We start from the raw sequence: 13,491 nt of genomic DNA on the forward strand, positions 1-13,491 counted from the left end.
TGGGAACACCATATAATGGATCCCACTAGGGAAAAAGAAAGAAACAGAGTAGCTTGTGAACTTCATGGTGAAGCTACAACCACACCCACCATCACGGGACTCAGAAGAGTGCCCTACTTAGGCCTCAAAGCCTGGCTCTAATGGCGTTTCTGGAAATGGATAACCACTGCACATCTGAGTAGCAAATATGGGCCTAGATGGACAGACCTAGGCAACATCCACACCATACTTTAAAAATGCTATTATACCACACTAATGGCCATGGCTTCACCCAAAGAATCCTGGGAACTGTGGTTTATTAAGGGTTCTGAGAGTTGTTAGGAGATTCGTATTTCCCTCACAGAGCTGAAATTCTCAGAGAGGTTTAACAATCAATCCCTCTTGCCAAGGAACTCAGAGAACTGTAGTTCTAGCAGGGGCAGCATGAGGGACACGTGCCATATTGGCACGCTTGCACTGTCCAATAAACATTGTATTGCTATGCGAATAGTATTAATCACCATTTGGATATAGTTCACTTGTTAGTGATTTATGTTACTGTTTATTGCAGGATTCTGCAACCTAGTTGCCTCCAGGTGATCGGAACTACAATTCCCACCATGTCTAACCATTGGAACACCAGCTTGGGGAATGACAATTTGTTGAAAGGCAACACAAATCAGTTTTTGTTTTTTTTAAAAGAAGCCTTGACTGTTATACTTATGACAGCAAGTTATCTGATAAAAGAAATAAGTCATACATACAGCTGCCTATATATTTTTAATGACTTGCATTCAGTTCAAATGGTATCACAGAGGTTATTATGTCTATGACCCATTTCTTTCACATTAAGAAAACTGAGGTGTGAATGAAATGACAGAAACTCTTGAACTCAAATTAGATTCAGATGCTTACATTTTTATTGCCTGCCCCAACTCCCAGGGAAGACTCTGATTGACTTCCTTGAGTGTTGCAGGAGGTTAACTGCTTTCATTTAGTGGAAAGAAACATATTTCTTTGGAGCCCTTTTAGTGTCAGACTGGAAGCTCATCATTTAAAAATTCTGCCTTTGTCCCCAAATTGCCTCAGTCCCCAAGGACCAGAAATAACGGAGGCATTCCACATTACGAAGCAGATAATTACTACATCCCAATTTATACGAGATAAATATTTTCAAATGCTTGCCTCTTAAGGATGTGACTTGAGCCCAAGAGAAAATGGATTTACAGAAAAAATCAGAAAGAATATGCCCTCATGGTTTTGAAAGAATTCCTTTAACAGAGAGTTCTTATTGTATTATTGTATAACTTATTGTATAACAGAGATTCCTCAGCATTTGAATAGGAAGGCACATAAAAACTGATTTTTTAAATATATTAAAAAAACACCTACCAAACATGACAGTGGAATGGACTCCCTCAGAAGGTGGTGGATTCTCCTTTTTAAGCAGAGGCTGGATGGCCATTGGTTGTGAAGGCTTTAGGTGAGATTCCTGCTTTGCAGGAAACTATACTAGATGACTTTCAGCATCCCTTCCAACTCTATGATCCCCTGATTCTCTGATCCTTCAAATAGGAGACATTCCCCCGCTTTCCTGTCAGCCACATAGCTCTTCCCTCTAGGAGAATAGGAAGCTGCCTTATACCTGATCAGATTCAGGTATAAGTTGTAGGAGATACTGTTCTTGCTAGTCCAATGAGAAAGGTGCAAACCACTTTAAGACATGACAGCAGAAATTAGGTGCTTTTCTCTATAAACAACACATGAAACAACTTTATACTGAAATTAGGTGCTTTTCTCTATAAACAACACATGAAACAACTTTATACTGAGTGAGACCGTTGGCCCATCTAGCCAGTATCCTTCAACTGGCAATGGCTTGCCAACATCTTGAGCAGAGGTTTTTCCCACTCCTTTTGGTTGGAAAGCAAAGGAGTGGACAGCAGGTGGAAGGAGAATGAAGAGAGAGTTAGCAACTGGAAAGAGAGGAGAATTTAGTGTCCTGTGTCATCAGTATGCAGGTGACACCCAGATCATAGAATGGCCATAGAATGATAGAGAACTATTTTACTTTTCCATCAAATCTAGGTGAGGCCATGTCGGTGGACAGGATGAGGGCCAATAAATAGAGCTCAATGAAGAAAAGATGTACTGTTAGTGGGTAGTTTGTCGGCACAGTAGGAGAGGGGATTGTACTCCCCTTAATGGACCAGTTTAATAGCTTCATGGTGTTAATGGATCCATCATTGTCACTAGACATACAGGTGATCTGTGTGGCTTCAGCCTAACCATGTATACTGAGAGTCAATAATAATACCAGGTAATTGTGGTTAGGCTTCCAGCCTGAGGCTGCCATACAAACTATGATCCTGCCTTTACAGGAAAACCTTTGCTTCAGTGATAAGATAACCTGATAACCTCCCATTTATATTTCTGCAATACATTGTACACAGGGCTGCCTTTGAAAATTGCCCAGTTGGTATAGAAAATGTCTCTGAGGTGGCTTGGTGACATTGGCCATCACAAAAATATCACAGCAGTGCTTTGTCATCTTCACTGGCTTCAAGTCCATCTATGCAAAGGGTGGTTTTTCAGAGGACTCTGGGACAATGCCATTGCATAGCTGTCAACCTTTCCCCTTTTTAAAGGAAAATTCCCTTATCCCGAATAGGATTCCTTGCAAGAAAAGGGAAAAGTTGACAGCTATGTGCCATTGGGTACACACTCACTTCATGTGGTGTATTGGTGGGGCCTGCTGAGACTCCCCAGAAGTCCATGTAGTAGTCTTCCATATGAACTGTACATGTGGAAACGATGAGCACTCTAGAACACATCTAACTCTTATTTGCATTGAAGGGCTGTGTGGTTTTCAGGCTCTCTTTCAGGAAAATCCCTGATGATCTCAAGGAGAAAATCCAGATCAATTTGCAGCATGCCTCAGAATGCAGTTTAACCTCTGGCCCCAAGAGCTGATTAGCCATGCTTTCTGAGCATTGTGTCAGAAGAAAAAAAAGCGACAGAGAAATGAGGTCAGCATTCATGCTTTTGTGCAGTTGTGCATGACCTTTCCGATCTTTAACCCAGTACTAATCATGAATTGCACCACACCTGGTAGCACATGTTCTTGGGCTATTATTCTGGGATACCTGCTCGTGTGGGCTCTGTGCTTCACATCCTTGACCTCAGTTTGATTTTTCGTTGTAGGGAGGCATACATTTCCCTTAAAGAAGAAAATCGTTGAGAATATTACACATTAACTGTTTTTTAATGATTCTGCCCATGGATACAGTTAGCACTTGGCTACGGTTCTTGAGCATGAGGTAAGTAACTTATGGATTTATTAACAGTAAGAATTAAATGGAGCAGTACCAGAGAACAAGCCATGTTTCGGTAGGAAGTGAAATATCCCTTCCCGCTGTGAATACACATCCTGGAGTTAAAAGGGGTCCTCGTTGCTGCACAAGTTTCTTAAATATGAAGAGGGGAGCCATTTTATTGCACTGGGGAATAACCCAAAGATCAACCAAAGCTCAGCCAGTATCATCAGGATATAGCTATATATGATTGTCTACAGTGTGCTAAGGTATTAGTACATGCCACAGAGTGCAACAATCCCTGATTGGCTGGAACTTTCTATAAATGGGAATTCTGGATGCCAAGATCCAAGTTTTGCCAAATACCCTTTGGTGAAAGAACCCCAGCCAAGATTTAAAATCATGATATGTGCAGGAAAGCAAAGCATGGAAATATAGGCTGCAATACCTTAAAATGTGCTCTTTATAGTGAGTTCCAAAGTGTACCCTTATAATGTTTCTTTCCAACGGTTAGGTTCATGTGCTTCAGTAAAAGTTGCACAGGCGTAAAACTTAGCTTACTTACAAATTGGTGAAAGTTCCTAAATTATTGTATAGGAACTCAAGAGTGGCTTGTGAGAGCCATGTGGTTGAGCTGGAACAAGCAGCTCAAACCTTTTCGCACACTGAGATTCTCAGGTAGACTTGGGGAGAACAAAGTTTTGATTACCCAATTCCTTCCACGGTGAGGGAAAATCGACATAGCTAAGTCTGGCAGGACATCTTACGCCAATGTATTAACCCCTTCATGCATAAATTAGACTTAAGATGTTGGTTATATAAGGTGGTTATCCCACATTTTCAGGTAAGGAGAAAGAAACCCTGATCAGAAGAAAATGGCAGCAGCAGTACAGAAGAAACAGTGGCAATAAACAGTAATAAACTGAGTCAAAAAAGATAAATGTTATGGGGATAAATAAAAATATTTTGATCCCTCCCAATTTGACTTGAAAACCAAAGTGAGTGAATGGTGAGCACAGCCAAAACTATATCCCTATATCTATGTCTATATATATCTATAGTTTTGGATATTAATTACACATTCTGATTCACAGTCTTGGAATCATTCTCCCTCTGCTGTTTACTTATAAATGACCAAGGGTTATTCTTTCCTCAGAAGCAAAACAGAAGCATGTTAAGAGGCTATATTTAACTTGGAGCTCTTTACTCAACTCACTTCAGCCTCTGATTAATTGTTTGGTCTTGGAAAGAATGCAGAATCAAGATCGAGTGTATTCTCTCCACTCAAGGCTTAGGAAGTGCTTGACGTGATTCAAGGCCAGATGTATTGCTATAGTTCGGCTGTTGGAAGATTGGGCTTTTAATGTTTTGATTGATGCTTAAGTGGATTTATTGTATTTCATATCTGAGCAGTAGAATGCCACTTTGGAATCCTGACTAATTAAGGGCAGCTAGTAAACTGAACAAACAAATAACAAATAGTGCAAAGGCTAGACTGGATGAGATAGGGGAATACAGATTCCAGTCCTAATTCAGCTATGAAATTATTTCTGCTTATTAATATTTAGTATTTATAAAATCCTATGTATTTATTATGTTCATTAATACCAAAGCAAGGTATGATACCAATAAGACACAATAAAAGAATACAGATATTGGGTAAACAATAAAACAGGCAAGAATACACACGCAAATATTCACCAAGTGCAGTTACACAGATTCAGTGGAAAGCCTGGGTGAAAAAAGTAGGCCTTCAGAGGGCACTGAGTTTCTAAGACTCGGGGCAAACTCTGTCTAGTGGGGGCAGGCAAGTAGGAGGGCGTGTTCCACAACTGGGATTCCTTCATCAAGACTTGTAATCTACCTCTTAGGCTAACCAATTTGGATTGCTGGAGAGGATGCAGATGTGACAAATAAAATAGATAAAGCTGGGGTGAGTTTCTCCTTTTTTGTCCCTGAGGGCTGTGTAGTCAACTTTCCATGGCTGCATGCCATTGCATGCCAATGGTGGGTGTGGCCAAAAGTGGCTGTGGCCATTCACACTGTGGGGGAACACACAAAGAGCTGTGTGATCAGCCAAGGTATGTCAGGGTATCTGCCCCCCTCGCTCATAAAATGATCATTCTTCTTCTGACTATGGACAAAAGTACAAGGAACATGCATTACTTCATATTACACAGCTGATAGCTCACAGTAACTTCCACATTGGCATGAGGTTGTGTGCACTAACATCTTCCCTCCTACTTTCTACTCCTACTTCACACAATAAACGCTCGCTTCCCTCTGAGACTCAGGAAACACAGTGACAGGAAATGAGGCCACCATTGGGGGTAGCAGCAGAACTGACGATTCACCGTGCTAGAGAAGAAACTGAAAATTTTAACATTTTTAGTTTCTTCTCCCTTCACAAAATGACTTTAGGGGTATGTATACCCCTGTGTACCCCCAGAAAAAAATCCCTGAGTTATTGTACAATCAAGATGAATTGTGATTTTGTGAGCATAAGCCAGCTTCTTTAATGTTTTGTGCCTCCTAATAAAAACTGTCTTATTTTAAGAGCCAACTCCTAAGGGCCAAGGGGTCTTTCCCCCCATAAAATATTTGAGGGGGCCGTCCCCTCCAAAGTTGATGGGCATTACCATTTAAATGGTGTGCGTGCACTGGATCATGTGATTCATTATGCAGGGTGGGACTTACCTGGGTCCCCCAGTATTTTAATCAAGTTGGCACCCCCTGTGCCTTCTGGTGAGCCAGATCACTGATCCATTCAGTTTAGTATTGTCTACACTGAGTGGCAGAGGGATTTTAGGCTGGGAGTCTCTCCCAGCCCTACTGGGAGATACTGGGGATTGAGCCAGATGCTCTGCCGCTTCACTGCAGTCCTTCCTTGCGTTCTGCTATATTCCCTCCTTCGTCTGCCTTGTTCTCTCTCCTGCTCTTAGTTCCTCCCTCTGCAATGCTCTTTCATTGTGGATTTCTTAATACGTGTTGTATTTGTTGCTACTAGTTATGATTTTAGTGAAATAAAGAATGAAAAACACATGTTGGCCATGTTCTGCCCTGATGCTCACAAGGTTTTGCTGTGGTCATTTCCTGGGAATGGTGAAGAACAACATGGAAACCCTGATTTGCCATTTTGTGGAGAAACCTGATGTTTTTATGACCTTTCAACAAAATTAGGAAGAGAGGTAATTAAGACTACTGGAAAAAAGCACACACCCCCACACACAAACACACACCAGAACCTTTTTTACTCCTTAGAATTTTACTGATAGTTTTACCATACACATGAAAGCAATTGATTCAGCAAAATGTGGTTTTTTTTTTGGAAACCGACTTATAAAATCACTCTCTGCTTGCCAACAGGGAAAAAAAAAGTCTTTTCTTCACCACAGTTTCCATAATGACTTTAACCCAATTTTTAAAATTATGGTGAAACACACAGAAGGAAGCAAAGCAAATATTAAAAAACCCCACTTTGTGCAGTCAGTCAGAGATCTCTTCAGATCCATTTTACTCATGGACGGGGGTGAAGGGCCAAAAAAATCAAAGAACACTAACTCAGAAGAGCAAACAAAACCACTCCTTTGAATTAACCATGGGAAATGACAACATACTTTCATTTTCCTGCTTATGAGGAAAGACTTTCAAAACAGCTTGGATAAAGTTCTCAAAAAACTACATTCAAAGAATGTAAACCACTAGATGCAAAAGAAAGCATCTAAGTACTTGTATTTAACAGTAGCCAAGTTTAGGAAATTCACTGTAACTTCATCCCTAATCTGCAGCTTTTAGCTAGTGTATATTGTTGCATGTTCATCATTTTTACAAGCAGCAGGAAGTCTCTGTCATGGTGCATCTCCTGATGGGCTGCTATTAGTATTATTATTATTATTCATTTATATTGTGCCTTTTTTCCAGACCAGGATTCAAGGAGGCTTACAGAAACTAAAACAACACAGATAACATACAAAAAGCTAAAAGCATATAAAAGATCATAGTTAAAAAGCAATTAAGCTATAATAGAATTAAAACAATATGAAAACTACCTTACCTTAACAGCTGAATCAGGATAGACTGTGGAAGTCCAGAACCTGGATGTGGGACAACAAACTCAGCCTGAACAAACTACACTGGGCCACAACAGCTGAATAGTTTGAAACACAATTTAAAACCCCAGGAGAGTAAAGTGGTCTTCATCTTGTGCCCAAATTACTAGGTATGTGTAATCACTTTGGAAGAATCCCAAATACCAGTCCCAGCCCCCCCAAGAATTCTGGGAGCTGTAGTTTGTTAAAGATGCAGAGGGCTGTTATTAGACCACTATTCCCCTCAGAGAGCTATAATTTTCAGAATTCTCTGGGAAGAAAGGATTGATGCTACCCTGAAAATTGTAGCTCTGGGAGGGTAATAAGGATTTTTTAACAACATTCAGCAACCTTAACAAACTACAGCTCCCAGGATTCCTCGGGGGGTATGACTATTTAAAATGGTACCATAGTGCTTTAATGTATGGTGTGAATGTGGCTGAGGGAGATAATTTAACCCCCCTCCCCAGCCTGACTGATGCATGGCTTCACTTAAGAAAAATAATAATTATATGTGACATTTCTAATATTTGCCATGAAACAGTTGGGATTTATGAGCATATTTGGAACTTCCCCCTCCCTGCTTCAAGTTTTCTTAGAAATAATAATTATGCATGAAACACATTTTTCTTCTCCATTTTCTGCCAACCTGAGTCCAGAGCAAACCTTTATAACTGTGTGGATGCCAAAGGAAGCAAAGAAACCTGCAATGAAAGGACTAAGCAACTTCTCAGAGAACAATTCCAGCTCAACTTTTGGTCGTGAAGTCCCGTTAAATGGAACACTGCTATGCTTGTGTAAAAGAGAAGTGACAGACCCAAATTACTGGTGCTTTGTATATTCAATTAAAAGCAACGTCCAGGTACTCTTTTTAAAAATAGATGTAAATGTGGAATATGCTGTTCTGTGTGTGCTATTTCCATCAGTATACTTGCCCAGGCAGGTGCATATTTCTGGCTCATGAGCGAGGTGGGACACCAGTGTTGGATGAAATCAGGCCACAGCTTTATTGATCAAACAACAGGTAAGCAGGGTTGGCACGGCAGTAGGGTAAAAATCAGTTCCTTATTCCATTTAGCCCAGAGGCAGATTTAAGGGAGCACAACTGGTTTGGTTGCCTTGAGTGTAGAGCCTCAAGGCAACCAAACCAAACTATTATGTAGAATGGAAGGTGAGGGGGGAGGGGAGGAGCACCAAATTTTGGCATCGCTGCTGAAATTTGACAACCCAAGGTCTGCCATTGCTCAGTCCTTCCATTCTCCTTGGAATTGGGAAGCCTGGGAATTGGCCAGTAGGTCAAGCTAAGCATCTAGGATCCCACTGAGCAATGGGACGGGGAGATTCCTGCCAGCCAGTGGCCCTACTCAAGGTTTTGGCATGCCTTGAGCCAAACCTGCCCTCTGGCCCCTTATGGGCCCCTCCTTTACTATGCTGTTCCCGCCCAATCCATTTCTGCATAAAGTTGTGACAAAATTTTGTTTTGCAATCCCATAACATGATGAAGCCTTTCACAGAGGGAAAAAGGTGAACCATTACCCACCAAACAAAGGGCCGGCTGAGGTTGAGAGGGAGAAAAAATTCATTCTCTAGACCCTCCGAGTATCCCTATCTTTCAGGGACAGTCCTGGATTTACAGAAGCCATTCTGGTTTCTGATTTGATTCTCCAGTGAGGCTCTAACAGAGCAACAGTTGGTGGGAAGCTGTTGAGACAAAATGGTTCCAACCCTTCACGGGCCTTTTAAAGGCCTAAGTCCCTCCTCCCTCCTACAAGACCTCATGTGATGATTCCAAACCTGCAGGATCTAATGAAAACACTGTGGGGAGATAAGCTCCACCTCTCAACCACTCTTGGAGATCCTGCCAGGAGTGCCAGCTTGGCCCTGTGACCCATGACTATGGGTGCCATGCAGCGTGCATGGCCCTGGCACTAAATTTGTGGGCCCCTTCATGGGGAATTTTGTGGGTGCAGCGTGTTGGCACCTATGGACCCCACACTGCCATACAAAGTCACCTCATGTTCAGGACTTGCTTTATTGAAAATCCCCTATTTTATTGAGCTATTACCAAAAGTCTTACCTTCCCTGGTAGCAAAACATTAATGATACAGCTATTTCCCTGTAAGGGCCTGGAACAAAGTCTTGTCTCCTTAAAGTATATTCTTTTCTACACTAATTACCAATTACTTTTGAAAATTATATAGACGTGAACAGTGCCTTGTGATGCAAAGGTGACATGTCATGTTTTACTCGAGTCATGGTTAATTAACCATATGTGCAGAACCCAGGTAAGTGGTTATGAGTATTTAGCTTTTAGTCCTGCCATGGAATTAACACTGTCACTCTCTCCTGCACCTCCCTCCAAATAAAAATAAAACAGGGTGTGTGTGGGTGTTTTAAAAGTTATGCTCTGCTGAGGCAAAATGTTTTTCAGTGAACACATACTGGTTGATTAGGGAAGAAGGGAAGAGAGGAGAACCAAGGATCTTTGCAAAACGTGCCAGTGAAATGCACACATTGTCACTCTGATATATCCACTTCATCATGTGCTGAGGAGTCATTTGGACAAGCCAGAGAGAAGAAGGCCCAGCAAACCCAGGAAGCAGGGTGGAATCAGCAGGCAAAACGAATGAGGTGCAGCAAGCATAAAACGAAATCTACATATACACAATTTAACTATACACAATGCACACCGTATTATTTTATGTTGCCTTTCTCAGGTGTAGAGGGGTGTGGCACTTGTCCTGCTACAGTCATTCATTCATTTTATTTGTATGCCACTTTTCCACACACACAAAATCATACTCAAAGGGATAACAGGAACACATTTCAAGCAAACACTGCTAAAACAATGTCACAATAATATAGCAAAACAACAGCACAGTAACAACTTCATAATAACATAGTAAACCAGTGCTTTTTTGGGGGGAGGGAGATACTCAAGGGTATGCAGTACCAGCACATTCCCACCCCCCAAATGTTAAAAGTGTGGCACATGCAGCACCCAATAGCAAAAATAACAAGGAAGCTTCACAGTTTCACCTCAGTCCTAGAAACAAGCCTCCCATGCTGTTGCTCCCAGGACCTCACCTGCAGCAGCTTCTTATAAGGCTTCCAAAAGGTGTTTAGTCTCTAAAGGGTTTTCTAGTCCAACCCCCTGCAATGATGGCCCTGTGAGAAGGGACTGTGATCATTCCAAAAGCATTAAGAGCAGAAGAAGAGCCATAATGGGCCAGATCAAAGGCCCAATCCCAAGCCGTGATCTTTCCAGAGGCGTAGGATGAGGGGGTTGGCAGAGAGAGAAGATGGCCCCCAGATTTAAATAGCTTTGAGAAGAAAAAGAGCTGCCACTGTGGCAGAAGATTGTGGCATTTTTATGGTGTGGAAGGGGAAAAGGAAGCAGAAAAGAAAAAAGAGAAGAAGCCATTACCACCACAATAAGCACATCAGCCTCTCCTTTGTGAAATCAGGTGACCCCGAGAACACACATATACACTTGATGAATGATGAGTGGAGGGGGGAAGGATGGGTTTGCTACTCCTCTAAATTTAGCAGAACTCTGATCCCGATTACCAACAAATTGCCTATGAAATCTAATAGACAAGCAAGACTTCTTTCTTAAAACTAGCCTTTGTCCACAGTTAGTCAAGCAAGGGCTATTATGATGACAATAGGGAGCACAGGACATAATTAGAAGCACATTGTTACCCCCTCAAACTCTTTCCCAGCAATGTTTAATCCTACTTCTATCATTTCTGCTCTCTCACCTTTCTGCATCATTGTTATTACTGTTAATTTCCAGGTCCGTATCTAGGCATGCCCACTGTATGCTGTGTATAATGCAATCAAACGCTCAATTATAGGGCAAAAGGAGAGAGCGAGTACCCTAATGGCATCACGTGTGGTGTCAGCAGAGAACGGAGACCATAAGTTTCCATAGCATCCTGCATACTTCTAGCTCTTGCAGTGTTTAATGGAAGCTAACGTAATAGGGCAAGCTCAGTGGAGGCTTTGCAGGATTAATAGACATTGTGAGGCTTCTCCGCAAACACACTAATTTGCTGAATGTTTAAAAAAGAACTGGCCTCACATGGATGCTGGGCATATTCAAATGGACTTGCACAAGTCAAGTACACACAGCCACAGATACAAGTCAGGTTAGATGAGTCCAGAGTGATCCATGACTGTTAGGGCATCAGACAGGAAGTAGAGGCAGCCAGGGTGGGAAACCCACAGGGGAAAGGCTAAAATTTAATAATAATAATATTGGGCGGCTCCCAACAGAATATTAAAAACATCATAAAACATCAAACATTAAAAACTTCCCTAAACAAGGCTGCCTTCAGATGTCTTCTAAAAGTCAAATAGTTGTTTATTTCCTTGACATGTGATGGCAGGTGCCACTACTGAAAAGATCTACCTGACTGACAGTTGTGTCTTCCCAGAAGGACTGTCTTGCGCCCAGCAGCACACCAGCTAAATGCTCGGTTATCACTTGATTCTTTAGCCTTAGTGGGCTCAAAACCAAGTTTTTGCCATCCAGAACATTATGTTCTGCAACTGAGCTAGGTCCCTTTCCCCTCAACTCGGCAATAGAGCACATATTTGCATGCTGAATGTCCCCTGGGATCTCCAGTTAAAAGGGTCAGGTAGTTGGTGATGTGATAGACCTGTGCTTCTAGTCTCTGCAGAGCATCTGCTAGTCAGACCAGTTAATACTAAGCTGGATAGTCTGGTCTGGTATAGGGATCTTCTTATGTTTCCATGCAGCAAACACAAAGACCCCCAACCAGGATATGGAAGTATGCACCAACTTGTTCTTTCTGCAGTTGGGCATTGGTTTGACCTGTAGGTGCTGTAGGTGCTGTAACTGTTCCAACCACTTCCTGTAGTGTCAAGGATGGTTTCCGGTGTTTGGGGTCATGGGGACAACTTGGTCTCCATGGAAAATGAGTTCGTCATGGTTCAGCTGCCTATGTTAACACAGTGGATGGAATGGTGGTGCGTCAGTGAAGCCCAGGGGGGTTATAGATGGTGTGCAAGTGGTTTCTATTTCAGGGAAGTGGAATGAAAGTACACACAGGCACTGCAGATGCACCAAAGATTTTCCCAGGAGAACAAATAAGACCAACAGCAAAAAGAAGGCAGCCTTTCCAGCTTTTACTGTGTTGCTGTGTTCAGTGGGAGAATGTTTACACTGGTCTAGGTTTGTTGTTATTTAAATAAAATGGAGCTGAGAGCCATTTAAATAGATTTGGAAGACTATTGGTTATGGATAACTCAGTTTCTTTCTTAAGTTGCAAACAAAATAGCTTTCTCTTTGAAAAGACAAAGGAAAGGATGCTGTGAAAGAGACACTGAAGCATTGGTAAAAGGAGTCAGGAAATATAAATAGCTTGCAGGTGACTGAATGGGATTAAAAGGAAAGGCAGGAACTTGACAATGCATATATCACAGAATATTCAAAGTGTCTTAGACTTTGTCACCTGAAAGTGTGACAGGGCTTTAGTAAGAGGTAAAAGAAATCCCCTTTTGGTAAAGAGGCAGTCACCTCTGTACCAAAAAAAATGTGAAACGGGGAGGTGCCATGGGGATAACCTATTATTTTGTCACCCTTTGTATTCTGATATCAGTATAACTTGGCCAGATAGGAAGCTGAGTTGCACCAAGACCTTTATGATACCTGCCTAATCTACTGGAAGTTCCACTTTATCATTCCACTTGAAACAGTCATGGCTTCAGCCAAAGAAACCTGGGAACTGTAGTTTGTTAAGTGTGCTGAGAATTGTCAGGAGACTCCTGTTCCCCTTTGAGAGGTATAACTTCCAAAGTGGTTAAACAACCAGTCCCTCTTCTAGTGAACTCTGGGGAAACCCAGTCATCATCATCATCATCATCATCATTATCATTATTATTGCTCTGTACAGGGAACAGAGTACTCCAATAACAATTCTCCACACGCTTTGCAAACGACAGCTCCCAGGATTCTTTGGGGGAAGCTATGACAGTGAAGGTGGCACAATAGTGCTTTAAATGTAGTTTGTAGAGATTTTGTACCAATCCATAAAAAATTATTGGGGCTGGGCACTACACAAACACAGCAACGTTACAAT

The sequence above is a fragment of the Podarcis cretensis genome (assembly GCF_951804945.1).
Source record: "Podarcis cretensis genome assembly, chromosome: 3".
Lineage (NCBI taxonomy): Eukaryota > Metazoa > Chordata > Lepidosauria > Squamata > Lacertidae > Podarcis > Podarcis cretensis.